Genomic DNA, 15,596 nt, shown 5'->3' with positions numbered 1-15,596 from the left:
TAGATAGATAGATAGATTTTGCTTTTGTGTTTATGTACTTTTTAAAATTACTTTTATTACTTTTAACTTTTATGATTTTTTAAAATAACTTTTCTAAAACTATATAACGGACAGGTATGGAACATGAATGATGTAAAATGTTTCTGAACACTAGAACTACTTTGAACAAGAGAACTAGGCTGTAATAGCTTGTACTATTTTACATGTATTTCCTTACTATTGTCCCCAGCAATAAGAAAATACAGAGGGAGAGAGAACGTGGAGTTTTTCCATTTATGCACATTCTATTTGAAAAGAAATAATGTACACCAAGAATCCAAATGATGCCCTGTCTGTGTGTTTTTTTTTCATGATACACAATTTACCCCCCCCCCCCCCCCAACATATGTTCTCATATTTATAGCTATATTTTGTTGCAATGTGACAAGTGATAATCTCAAAGTTTACTGGGTTTTATATTATTCTTTTCTCTTTTTTCATACTGTGGGTTTTAGTGAAGTTTAGCTACTGAAAACAAACATCCTCAACAACAAACACAATTCCTCCTCAGCGTTCAGCAACTACTGTACACGCGAGACGCCTTGTTTGTAAGCGTTGCTATGGTAGCTCAGACAAACTACTTCTCTCAGCTATTTCCTGTTGGTTTATAGGACGATTACTCAGAGTCGCCCCCTTTCGTTTCAAAGATTATTACAACGGCGAGCACGTGAAGTATAAACGCCTCGTCCGTTTGGGGAGGTGCGCGCGCAGTCAGTGGAGCCCCGCGCTGCAGAGCCAGAGGAAAGTATAAACAAAGCGTTAGCTACATGAGGATGAAGTTGATGGTCCAGAAACATCTGGAGTGTTGCTCTTAAGAAATCTATCCATATTCTTTTGCACTACACACGCATCGTCACACGCTAATTATTAAGATAAATCACACGCATACGTTACGCGTACTGATGTTGACGTGCTGCTGACAAGTCAGCCAGGGGGGTCGAGGGGGAGGGAATTTATATATATATATATATATATATATATATATATATGTATATTCATTATTGTTATGCGTGTTTGTTTGACCTTCTTATTATTTCAGACATCAGATATTTATCATATATATTAAATGTTTTATACACATTTTAGCTTTTTAGAAATGTTTGAAGGATTTTTTACGTGGCACCCCAGTTGGGAAAGACTGGTATAAATTGTTGCAGGGATGACGTCATTTTGCATACCAAAACCCAGAAACAAGTTAGCATTTTTGCCCTACCGGTTCCATCATTCCTGAAGTCAATGGTATTTTGAATGGGATTTTGGTTAAAAGCCTGAAATAATGTCTGTGGTGAACACAAGCTCAAAATATTTTCACGTTTTATTCTATGACATAAAATACACATTAAAACCCCGCTCGTGATTTTTTAAAGCTTTTACGTGTATAGAAAAGGTGGTTGCTAACAAGATGCTAAATTGTACTACATACGTTGTCTGGGACATTAAATGTTATCACTTTTAATACATATATATATGTACAATATAGAATATATTGATAAATCCTAGGGAAGCCCCAAGCGGCCATATTATTGCGGTAATAAGCGGTAATATTATTATTTTTCTTAGCCTTCATTCTTCCCACACTGAGTGTCCCGCAACTTGCAAATCCCTAATTTCTCCATCTGGGGATTAATAAAGCATTATCTTATCTTATCTTATACATGGTATAATGTTTGGGTATAAAAGGAATATCTGAGTGTGGTAGAGTCTCTCAGAAATAACGACGTGGGTTTATGAGATTTGCAAATCATTGCATTATGTTTTTATTTACATTTTACACATCTTTTATATGTTGATGCTGACAGTTGTTGTGTCTCCCTCATTTTTTTATGTTTAGCCGGAAACATTTTCTTTCAGCAAAGGGAAAGTTTGAAATTCTGGCCCTGTGCTATGCACTGGGGTTTATTAATGTAAAAAAATCAGGTGGCTGGTGCTGCCATCCTTATGGAGGTCTTCAAATAGTCTCTGAATTTTCCGTCAATCTCTTGTTTTTGTAAACTTTCCGTGCAGTTTCATTTGAAATATCTTTTGGGTAGTTCAGTATAATGGCCTCCACACTTTGGGTTTATGTGGGCTTAGGGTTATGGGTCATTTCCACCTGTACTTGGGGTTGGGTGTGGATCATTCCTGCTATAGTTTTCACACCTTCCTTTTTACACCTCCAACATGTAGGTCGGCTGGTCAGGTAGAGCTGAACCGTCATAGAGCAACTGTTCAGTGGGGATAAAGACATAGCGGTGCAAAGTAGAAGTAAAAATAATTACTTGAGTAAGCATAATAAAGTATACGTTGAGAAGACTACTCAAGTTACTAGTTTCTTCGTGTCTGAATCAAATTAAAATCAAGAAAAATCGTAAATTTCACACTGTGTGTGTGTGTGTGTGTGTTGACATGCTTGCTTCTTCTCCCTCTCCAGGATGCTAAAAACGTGAGCGTTTGTTGTGTCAGACCGCTGCAGAGCATTGCAAGGCTCAAAACATTTGCTCTACTAAGTCATTTGGTCTGTAAGTCTCAGGGGTAAATGTAATATTTAGGACATGGGGAAGCTCTATAAATATAAATCTAAAAAGATTTGATTTAATTGAAAGTACAAATTAGTAAAATATATATATATATATATATATATATATATATATATATATATATATATATATATATATATATATATATATATATATATATATATATAAATACTACAGAAGTGACCACCATTCAGCATTGAACCTACAACCCTTGGAACATGAAGTATTAACACTACCCATTATACCCACTCACCACTGCAGTCATTCATCAAGCCTTTGGTTTTTACTATTCCTTATATGTCAGTTTGAGCATCTGAATCATGCTGAAACACTTAATTCATCCAATTTATTCATCCTGGTCAGACTTGCAGGAACAAGCTAAAGTTTGACTAGCTTACCCTATGGATTAATTTACTAAGCAATGTTTACCTAATTAACTAATACATAGAATTCTTTAAGCAAAGAAATATGAAAGTATAACTAAGTAAAAATATGTATGAATACTAAACAATATGTATGCAAAATTTGTTTGCTTTTTTAAAAAGTTGTACAAAAATTAATATGGACACACAGTTTAAATGCATACTTAAAAAATAAGTATGCATGCTAGAATTTTAAATATGCATACTTAAAATTTTAGTATGCATAATGTTTTTCTAAGTATACCTACTTACAAAATAAGTATGCATACTAGAATTTTAAGTATGCATGCCAAAATGTAAATAGGCATACTTAAAAATCAGTTTGCAAAATAAATACTATAGGCTTCAAACTTCATAAAAGTTGTGTTCATTTGTGAAAATTATCTTGATCACAGAGCTTATTTTTTGCAACAGTCCAAATGCTTATGTTGAGGGAACCAGCGTGATGATAACTTTCAGGTTCCGGTACAAAATGACATCATCCCTGCACTACTCTATTAAGTGCAACAGGACACTCATCACCGGTATGTTTTTATTTATTTTTTATTTATTTATTTTTAATATTTATTTTTTATTTATCTTTTAATAAAAATTGAAAAGTACATCATACTTATCAGTCATCACCGTTGGTGTGTGATTGTGAAGTGTGTGTGAGTGTCAGTGGTTTTACGGCATTATGGACAATATTGGTCATGGCATAATTTTTAAGCTAATGCTGCTGACGTATTACCGGCAGTAGCAATCAAGATTGTTAGTTGAGATGCAAAATGAAGCAACAAAAACCATCTGGAGCTCATTTTCGAAAAAAGAAAAATGAAGAAGGGGCAAAGCATGAAAAAATATGCTTATTACAATTTCTATATAATTTGTCATTTTTGTGGTGATCAATTATTTAGATAATGGATTTACAATGAAGACCAGGATTGGCTGACTTTTGTCAAACTCTTAAAAAAGCTAATGGTTAAGCACACCACAGACTGATTTTTGCTTCAATAATAAGATGCTGTTATAGATGTGCAGTATCTGAATGTTTGACTTGTGTTACTAAAAAGTTAAAACCTGTTCAGTTGATCACACATCCAACTTTTACGCCAACAACAAAAACCCCACCCCAGTCCTATAATATATCCCCTAATATATTTAGATAATGAAGATGATTATTACTAGTATTTATTATTTTTGTATTGTTATTTATGTTTATTATATATATTTTGTTATTTTAAAATCTTAGCACTTGCTTTGTATTGAACATATAATAAGGTCAATGTGTGTCTATATAAATTTTTGTGGTTCTGCCTGTCACGTACGGAATGTAATGGAGGTTAGGACGGATGCAAATGCAGAGAAGAGCTTTATTAGAGTAGCAGACAAATCCAAAGCCTGAGACAATAGCGTGGTCAAAAACAGGCAATGGGTCAGGCAATCGGCAAACGGGCATAAACAAGGCAAAACAGAATCGAAGAACAAAGGCCGGGAACAAGATCAAAACTATAATGCATGAAACAAGGAACAAACGCTTGGTATACTGAAAACTCACGTAATACTTCGCGAAGTACAAAGAGACACGCAGGATTTAAATGACAAATGTAATTGAAGGTGAACACAAAACAGCTTAGGCTAATGACACATACAGAAAACAACCAATGACAATACACGGGCGGAGACAGGTCAGAAATCACAAAACCCACTTGTCAGAAGTAAACAAAGTCAGTGTCACTAAGACCCATAAGCACGTGCTTACTCTGCGTGTTCCAGCGTGAGGGGAAATCATGACAGGCTCATATTCACTCATTACAAACAAAGCATTTCTACCTCATCATTGGACATCGAAGTGGTAATACATAATATAAACTTTTTTATATTATATATTAACAGTAACTGGATATGAAATATACTACTCTACAAATATATATTTTTCAGCACAAAAATAATAATAAAAATATTAGACTCTACGCCGTCTGCTTCACTGCTGCTCACTTCCATTGTAAAATTTTAGCAGTGCAAAGCTTACAGAGTTTACAAACTGCAGTTTTATCGACACAAGAGACATCTTTACATACAGCACAAAATGTATGTGTTTTCCCGACCTCTTTTGATTAACAGGATATAATCGGCCCTGATCATCGGATGTTTTTAAACTATCGGCCACAGTATTTCAGTGTGAAAAATTGCCTTTAATCAAATACAATGATGCAACTCTAGTTTAAACCCATCAAAAAGCCTGTGGATGGATTAATTCATTTGAATTAGCCCTAACCCTTGAGCCCTAGGCCCTAAGCCTAAACGTAATTGATTTGATGCTTGAACAATGCCTATCCAGTCTGAAGATGCCCACTGATTGGGAATTGCTCATTTATGTTCCGCAGAGACCTATAGTGTGTCCCAAATGACATACTATACACTTATACAGTCTGCCATCTAGTGTATGAACTTTAGAAGGGTAGTGTGAGATTTATTTCTCTGTTTTATATTTTGTATAAGAGTTTTAAATGCTTTATTTTATTTTAAATGTTTATGTGCAATTAGGCAAATTTGTTATTTGCTAGTAGATTAGACATTTATATTTCAGTATAATTGTGTTGAGTATGTAAGTATTAAGTAGTGCGGTTGCGCTTGTGCGAATGACATACTGAATTCATGTTGGGGTCGGGGGACATGCGCAAGGGGAGAGTGCGAAAAAGTTCATGTCAGTGATCCATGAGGAAATGTAGCTCTGGCAATAAAGTTAGTAAAAGCTTTATTTCTACATGTGTATGCCTGCATTATTCAAACCCATTTAGAGATTTTCAATGTGGTCTCAGACTTTTGGACCCCACTGTAGCTGCTAGATAACATTGGCAAACTGAAGCACCTTAAAGGGAAGAGAACAAAATTAGCTCACTAGCTAGATGAGGTTTGGATATCAAAATTTCCCAAGTCATGTCATATTGAAATAAATTTTGTGAACATCCTGTTCATTTACGTTATCCAGTCACTCCTTTTTAAACATACACCACCAACAGAATAAGTGAAGCATAAAAGAGTGCACATCATTTAGATGCAAGTGTCCGATTTAGATAAAAATCACTGAGAGCAGATTTTTTCCCCTAAAAAAATATAGCCTTTTGTGTTGAGTGTAAATTTTGCCTGTTGCTTATCAGTATAATTTTAGTTGGTACACTACATTATCTAGTAGTTATTAAAGCTCTAAAATAATTTCCTGACAACAGTAAAATGTTTATACTTAAATATTTATACAACTACTATTTAGCAAAATGTTCTACATATAAATTAATAATGATGTAGTTATAACTATGAGCTAGCATTGTTCACATAAAGTGTTTGCACTTGGAATATCCCTGTTAATGTGTGCACTTCCGACATGAAGAACAGGAATGTCCACAACCAATGTGTGCAAGCTGTAGCTACTGCACAGACTCTGGCTCCATTTTTCACCTACTGTGCAAAAGATGGTGTCAAAAACCTACCCAGTGGGAGGCAAATGTGCCATGTTGTGCACTCATGTATACATTTATTAGGCACGACACAATGATCACACCTTATTAATATGTGGCTGCACTTAATTTGCTCATTCCCTCAACATATTGCTCTCATTCTCACTAATTAGTATCTTGCTCCCACACATTAATAAGTCGTGAATATGGATTTTTTTTTTTTAAGGACGCATGTCATCAGCAAGGCTCTGCAGAAAGCAGATAAATGATCTTTTTAAATAATATTAGTCACATTAATGGATATAGCTCATCATCTGTCTGAGGGCCATGTATGCAGTTTCAGTTCAATAGCACTATACAGAGTATAGAACAGTCTCTCTCTCTCTCTCTCTCTCTCTCTCTCTCTCTCTCTCTCTATATATATATATATATATATATATATATATATATATATATATATATATATATATGCCAACATGTACTGTGACATACTGAAGCAGAGCATGATCAGTATGCAGTATTCCAGCATGTTAACAACCCCAAACACACCTCCAAGACGACCACTGCCTTCCTAAAGAAGCTGAGGGTGAAGGTGATGGACTGGCCAAGCATGTCTCCAGACCTAAATCCTATTGAGCATCTGTGGGGCATCCTCAAACGGAAGGTGGAGCAGCACAAAGTCTCTAACATCCACCAGCTCCGTGATGTCATCATGGAGGAGTGGAAGAGGACTCCAGTGGCAACCTGTGAAGCTCTGGTGAACTGCATGCCCATGAGGGTTAAGGCAGTGCTGGAAAATAATGGTGGCCACACAAAATATTGACACTTTGGGCCCAATTTGGACATTTTCACTTAGGGGTGTACTCACTTTTGTTGCCAGCGGTTTAGACATTAATGGCTGTGTGTTGAGTTATTTTGAGGGGACAGCAAATGTACACTGTTACACAATCTGTACACTCACTACTTTACATTGTAGCAAAGTGTCATTTCTTCAGTGTTGTCAAATGAAAATATATAATCAAATATTTACAAAAATGTGAGGGGTGTACTCACTTTTGTGAGATACTATATATATATATATATATATATATATATATATATATATATATATATATATATATATATATATATAAGTTATTTATAAATTATCTAAAAAAATTATTGATCTGTATCCCATATGAAGTACAGGGCAAATAATCAAAGCATTAAATGCAGATGCATCAGATCTGTCAGAAAGCAAGTGAAAGCGGATCAGTGGCCTTTCAAACCATATTCTTCAGACTAATGGATATTGCATTGTGAAGAGAAATATGAAGCTGTGTGAAGGCCTTTCAGTTCAACAACATTATAGAGTATAGAATAACTTACAACACTAAACTTAAGGTGAAAAGTAAAAATCAGTCATGTTACATACAATTAATTGATTATTGTTGCCACCAATCCCTACATAAACAATTTTATATATCGGTAACTGACATGTGCAGGGAAAATGATATAAGCATTCTGATGCATCAGATCCACAGATTTTGACACCTCCTATTCATGCTTTAATCATTCATGCAGAAATATTTAAGAAATATTTTTTTTACAGCTTCTTCACAGCTGTCAGTCAGAAATATGGAATTTTGCACACTCTTCTTATCATGTGCCCCAATCATTACACTTTAGTCCATGTTCTTCTCAGAGCGGGTGACGCCCGTCCTCTGGAAAACTTTAATCTATATGAAGTGACATAAAGCGGCAATATAGTGAGTTCACTGATTATTCACACAGAAATTACTTTGTTCCTAAACTGGGCTTATATAAACATAACCACATAATGGTTATGGAGTGTATAGACAGTGCTTTTTATCTACAACATTTATATGAAGATAGCTGAAGAAGCTAGGTGTTCTGATATTCAGAATTCAATCTGTGTCCACAAAACACACACATGCATGCAGCCTAGACTAGAAGAGCTGAATGCTAATGCAGGAGGAAGTGGCCTTTTCTGAAGAGACCGTAAACATGACTGACAAGGAAGTAGAGAAGACCAAAGGTCACTAAAGATACAGAAGCTTACACACCTTAATGCCTCTACACATAAATACACTTAAAAGTGCACAAAACAGTTAAAATAACATTAAGCAATTAGGACATAAATAAATAGTACCAAATGTTTAGAAAGTCCTCATGTGTCTCCAGCAAAGAGGAAGCCAAAGACCAAAGAAAACAAACATTACTGCTTAAAATTTTATTTTATAAGTTTACAGTAGGAAATACTGATTACCACTTTATCAGCATGAACCACATCAGTTGATAATTGATTAGTCTATTGATTACTAAAAAAAAAATACTGATATCTTCGTAGCATTTCAGATCAACTAAAACTAGTACAGAACTCTTAAGCGGGCTTACTGACATCTTACAAAGCATGAAAGTGTTTTCAACCAAGTGTGACATCCAAACTCACAAAAAGGGAAGGTATTCTAGTATTTTTTTAATGAGTTTTTTTTTTTCCAACAAAATGTTTTACATGCATTTCAGGCTCCAATTTGTTCAATTCTGATCAGACAAATTCAAAATAAAGGCAAAATAAATAGCTGAACCCTGTCTCACTAACTGAAAAACTCCAGTGCAAAATTAATTTCTCTTGTGTGAGGCGAATCATATTTAGTGTGTGGAATCAAATCCAAATATTTGGGGTTTTTCTTCTTTTTTGTCCGGAAGCTTTCCTAACGATAATGATATTCTGAGCTTCATTTTGTTGTTGTTGTTGTTGTATTTTTGTCCTACATTAAAAAGTAGATGCTGTACCTCACATGCATGTAATGTGGAAAATGTATAGTACAGCCAGAGGTAAATGTATTGAAGAAAAGTGTTGAAAAATCTGTATTTATTTCAGATCATTTTCAAAGCATAATTCTACTTTTCAGCCGCTACAGCGGCTGTGTAATGTCAAATGTTTCTGTAATGGTGTGCAGAAAGTGATGAATTCACATTATTTGCATTTCCTATTATGTTCAGTGAATTTTTTTGTTCCCTGTATTGTTTCTAATCATTGGCTTGTAATGAGGGTGAATATCTTGTCAGGACTAAGAAATGGCACTATAGAACTATAGGCAAATACAACATTCCATCTAAAAAAAAAAGAGAGAGAAATAATTATCCTATTACGTTTACATTTAGTGCCTACTTTCTGTAAGATGCTAAAAAAAAAAAAGTTAAAGAGGAAGCCCAAGCCACCTTCTTAAACCTGATGAAAAATAGCCACTGATAAAACAAGGTAGGGAAAGAAGACCTTTACCAGAATTACAGTTTAATAAGGTCACTGATATGCCACATTAGGTTCGGGGATGAAAAAGTTTTAAAGTTTACAAGATGCACACAAAAAACTCATAATCTTCCATTCCGTCCACACTCATATGAGATTTGTAGTTGCACAAAATTACTAATAGGATAAAAAACAACAAAATATTTAACTTGCTGTGATTCAAAGAGTATTATAATTCTGTTAAAGCAAAACAAACAAGCAAAAAAACCACAACATTTTACATAAATTTTAGTTTTTAGTCTTATTTGTTAAGAGTTTAAGTATAAGAAAGATAAAATAAGTAAAAAAAAATGGGTCTGAAGGGATATGATAAAATAACCCCAATATATAAGCAACAATAATTTTGAAATAATACATAATGACTAGAATAGAACTAATACACATTAGAATATTAATGTTAGAAATACCTCTTATGTAGATAGTGATGATAAAAGCAAAGCAACAGAAACATTTAGACTCCATTGTGGAACTCTGATTTAGAAAAGGTTCCTTACTTGCTTTCTTATGGTCCAGACGGAGAATGTGTTCAAGGTTTTTGTGGTGTTAAAAATGACTGCTCCCTGTGTGTATACAGACAATACATCAGCAAATATTTGTATATTTGTTACAAAGGAACTGTGCAATACCTTATGCACACACACACACACACACACACACACACACACACACACACACACACACGCTCGCACATAAACATGCGCACGCGCACACACACACCATTTGGAGCTGGAAGATGTGTCGGCTTTACTGTAAATTGGTCCTTGATCATTATTCACCAACTAAATCACAATTCAGGCATTTGGGCTTGCACTGAATGACAAAATTAAGGAGAAAACAGAAATCACATGATATGACAACTGTGTAGCTGCACAAGAGGAGACTTTGGGTATTACTCTGTATTGCTTTTGTTCTAACTGTGTAATATCTAACCATGATAGCCACTGAGTCTAGGTCTAAGTAGGGGCTTTTGACTTCTGAGACAAGGTAGAAATACACTCTGGCTTAACTGCCAGTCCATCAAAGGGCACCACACACCTACCAGGACGGCTTTTTGGGATCAAACCACAGCCTCATAAATTCTTTTATTTACATTTTTTTCTTTTAAAAATATTTTTAAAGAAAACTATACAGTATCATGATTTGTTTAATATAACACCAACACTTATTATTTTGTGTTATTATTTTTATATTATAATGCTCATTTTATAAAGGATGCCAAATTATTCAAGGGCATTATACCTTACATTTCTTCTTACCTTGTGTAAATATACCTGTATGTACTTAATACAACATGGATAGTATTTGCACTTGCTCAAAAACATACTGACCAAATGATTTGCAAAATGTAAATGTTTTGAAACCTTTCCTTTTAGAGTATACCTAAAGAAAATTACAAGATGTCAGAATAATTTCAAGTTTAATTTGATTTGTATAGTGCTTTTAATAATGGACATTGTCACAAAGCTTTACAGAAATCTATAAATTCTTAATATAAATTTTACACTTATAAATTTATCAGTAATGAGCAAGCCAGAAGTGATGGTGTCAAGAAAAAACTCCTTGAGATGAACATGAGGAAGAAACCTTGTGAGGAACCAGAGTCAAAAGGAACCCATCTCTATCTTGGTGACAGCGGATAGTGCGATTATAAATAATTCTTTCCTATAACTGTATACTATATAGTCGAAAAGTGCATCTGTGTCAACAGGAACTTATGAGCTTATATGAGCAATTTATGAGAATGAGTATCAGAGTCATTTCTGAATTCATTATGCAACCCCAATTCCAAAAAAAAAAATGTAAATAAAAACAGAATACAATGATTTGCAAATCTCATAAACCCATATGTCATTCACAATAGAACATAGTAAACATGTAGAACATAGTAAACATTTCCTCAGTTTAAACAGAGGAAATGTACCATTTTAAGAAAAAAATAAGGTAACGTCTCAAAAAAGTTGGGACGGGGCAAAAAAAGGCTGGAAAAGTAAATGTTACTAAAATTAATGTTACTAGGTTTGTGTGTCTACTTCAGCTCGGTTTGGCCCAGTTAGGCTCATGATAACATATCCAACTGTAGGAGGAGGTCATGTGTAGCATCCATTACATATTAGTTTTCAACAATTATTCTGGAAAGGTTAGATAAGTTCATCTGATTATCTGATTTATGATGATAGGACACATGGAGAACTCTGCCTATTATGGGAACAATAAGGAAATATGACATAAAATAAATACGGCTTACTTACGATAAATCCAGTAGGCCTTGGTTATTACACTGACATTTCCTTACACTGATATTTCACTGATATTGGCCACTATCTGACTCTTCAAGTAGGCTAAAAGACAGAGTCATATTGTCCATGGATAGGCTCATCCTGGAGTCTAATGTAAGAGCTGCATCATCCTTAAGCCAGGTTATAGTGACTGGTGGGGAGGCCCCATAACATGTTAAACGAAATGACCAACCCACTTTAGGCTGCTGGTTAAGTACTGATTGATTAGTCAATGGCTTCCCAGAAACTGGATCTGTAAGAGTTCAAAGGACAATCACTAGCTTAATGATGTCACTTGTGTATGAAATGTGTTGGTTAAGTGTTATTCAGCTGAATTTAATTAAAACACATGAATGTTTTCAGAGAAATTTCAAATTCTCTTTGCTGCAGAATGATCATACTTATCACTGTGACTGATCTGATCTCGCTGACAATGACTTATGGTCTTCATCTGTCACGATGCATGCTAGTGAGATCAATTTGTGTACACCATTTTCAGTCAGAGTAAATTTGCTTCCAGGAAATGACTGGCCTTTCATGCTCCAGGTATAATAACAAGTACGACTGCAGATTGCAGAACACTCATAGAGGGAACTCACTCCAGCTACTACCTCATCAGGGCCTGAGATCTTTACCCACTGTGGCTTACCTAGAAAAAGAAAAAATTGTATTGGAACTGAGAACCTAATAAACAAAGAATATACACTCAGCGTCACCTCTGTTTCTTGCTGAAATGTCCTTTAATGCTAAAAGTTAAAGTTTAAGTGGATTTCTTATTGTCTCATATGGAAATGTGTATACAGTCTATTACAATTTTATTTTACAGAAGAGAAAGATAACCATAAGGCATGCAGGCAGACAGATAAGTAGGTAGACAGACACACAGGTTTGTAAGTAGACAGACAGAATGGAAGACACAGACAGATCAACTCACTTGCAGTAACCACTTGCACAAGCCCTGAAATAAAACACAATTACTTTCTTAATTAGATTTTTCAGAATTAATGACTGAACAAGATATACTTACAAAAACACCAACAATAATACAAGTAAGTGTATAAATTAGTGAAAGAAAATGTTTAAAATATAGGCATAGTTATTGATACTTGGTAAACCCTTATAGAAGTCCTTATTTAAAAGAATTCAAGCAAAGACACCAACTGAGACCTGATATAATAACTGCTGAAGCTCCACAAATACATTAAGTGGCCAAACAGCTACTAGATGTCATGAATCAGAGAAAGAACTCTGACTACAGTTCCCAGCAACCACTGCATCAATGTCATATGACCAGCCGCACCTGACTCACATATCTGTTAACAAGCACTCATGTATACAGTCACTATTTGCACTGCATTCCTTGTCTCACATTTGTCTTTCTTGGCCTTTGTCCCTGTTGCCGTGTTGTGTTCTTTAGTTTATGTTTAAATCTCTGCCACAGTGTTTTTGCCTCATAGTCATAGTGTCTTTTGTATGTTGTTTGTTTCTTTATTAAATGTTTGAAATTCTGCACCTGCATCCGTCTCAACTTCCCAATCGTGACACTTGATTACACCAGTCCAGTCATTTTGACTTTTAACTACTAGTAGGCATGGGCAATGTGGCACAATATTATATCATGGTATTTGAAATATATTTTCATTATCACAAAGAGTCTATACTAGTTTGATGGAGAGTGTTTTAGGGTATAACATATCTGTGTGGTTCAGAAGAATTATATTTGTTAATATAGTCAAATTAAACAGAATGACAAGAGTGGCAGGTAAAATCATAGGATCCAAGCAAAATTCAGTCGATCAGTTATATGAAATTGATGTTCAGCGGAAAGCTTTAGCTTTAACGAGAGATACAACACACCCTTTGAACCATGTTTTTGATTTATTACCGTCTTGTCATCGTTACAGAACATCAAAAGTAATTAAAGCAATATATAAGCGAACCTTTGTACCGAATGCAATAGGTCTTCTGAATAAGGGGTAGGAAATGTGAATATTTTTAGCTTTTGACGTTAAAGTGGATGTTGTTTATAGTTAACTGTATTGTGATTGTATGGAAAGGCCAAAGACCAATTTTTAGCCGAGGCTGAACAATAAAGTGCAACTAACTAACTATATACGATATGTATAATGATATCAAAACGAGTTCAATCATGCTTTTATTTAATGATATCAAAATAATAATGTAATACAGTTATTTTTTTAAATGTAATCATTAATTTAAATGACCTGGACCTTGCTACTGAACATTTCAATACTTTCACAGATGTAAAAATAAAATAAACAAACAAACAAGCAAACAAATAAATAAATGAAGTATTATTGTAATATAAAGGCATGGGATAGAGTAAGCGTACCTGTAATTGTCAGTAGCAGATTTAAATACATATCCATTTGTCTCAAAATGCAAGTTAATATATCTTCAGGATTATGAGTATACAAAATAACAGGAAATTAGTAGATTCCCAGATATATATATTCTGTCAATATATTCTGACATAATATATTAGGACCTTGGGCCTGGTTAATTTTTATTAAGCTTTTATATATATATATAAAATTCTTGTTAGTATTAATACATGGTGATGGCCACAGAAGCACGTTCTGGAATTCTGAAGTGGAAAGCTTATCTTTCCTAGACTGCCCTAAATTCATCAAGCATCACTCAGTTTAAACCTTCATCACACTTTATTCAATCCTTTACAGAAGGCCCATCTATCGCTCTCTCTCTCTCTCTCTCTCTCTCTCTCTCTCGCTCTCTCTCTCTATCTATAATCTATCTATCTATCTATCTACTAAATTCCAGAGTCACTGTTTGACCCTCTTAACCTTCAGCTGCTCAGCTACTTTATATTACTGCCTCACTTGTAACTTACTTTGGATAATTGTGTCTGCATTATAAATACAAAGGCTTCATTGATTAAGTCTAAAAAATTTTTTAAATGATACCTTAGCTACTGTAGAGACACATTTTAACTAAGAAAGTGGAGGGATTTTAAATCTTGCACAATGTAATGTACTGTTATTTTTGTCACTGTAGCTGTGAGTTGCAAAGACAGGTTTTCTTTTGCACAAGGGATTACAAAACCAAAACTTAAGCAACAGGTCCTTGCAAGTTAAAACAGTACACAGTGTTTTCTTGTGAATTCTTTATGTTGCAGTGACATTGTAAATCTCATTGCATGTATGGAATTTTTCTGGTAGCTAATTACAGCTAATACAGTTGTGCCCAAAGGTTTGCATACCCCTTGCGGAATCTGCTAAATCTTAATACTGTTAACAAAATAAAAGGGATAATGAGTCTTTATTGGTCACATACACATTACAGCACAGTGCAATGCTTTTTTATTCACATATCCCAGCATGTTAGGGTCAGAGCACAGGGTCATCCATGATATAGCGCTCCTTGAGCAGAGAGGATTAAGGGCCTTGCTCAAGGGCCTAACAGTGTCAGCTGGCAGTGCTGGGGCTTGAACCCCCGATCTTCCAATCAGTAATCCAGAGCCTTAACCATCAAGCTGCCACTCCACCACTGGGGTCATAAAAATCCCATGTTTTTTTTTTTTTTTTTTTAAATTTAGTACTGTCCTGAATAAGCTA

The sequence above is a fragment of the Ictalurus furcatus genome, chromosome 1, assembly GCF_023375685.1.
Source record: "Ictalurus furcatus strain D&B chromosome 1, Billie_1.0, whole genome shotgun sequence".
Lineage (NCBI taxonomy): Eukaryota > Metazoa > Chordata > Actinopteri > Siluriformes > Ictaluridae > Ictalurus > Ictalurus furcatus.
This window is presented reverse-complemented; position numbering follows the sequence as displayed.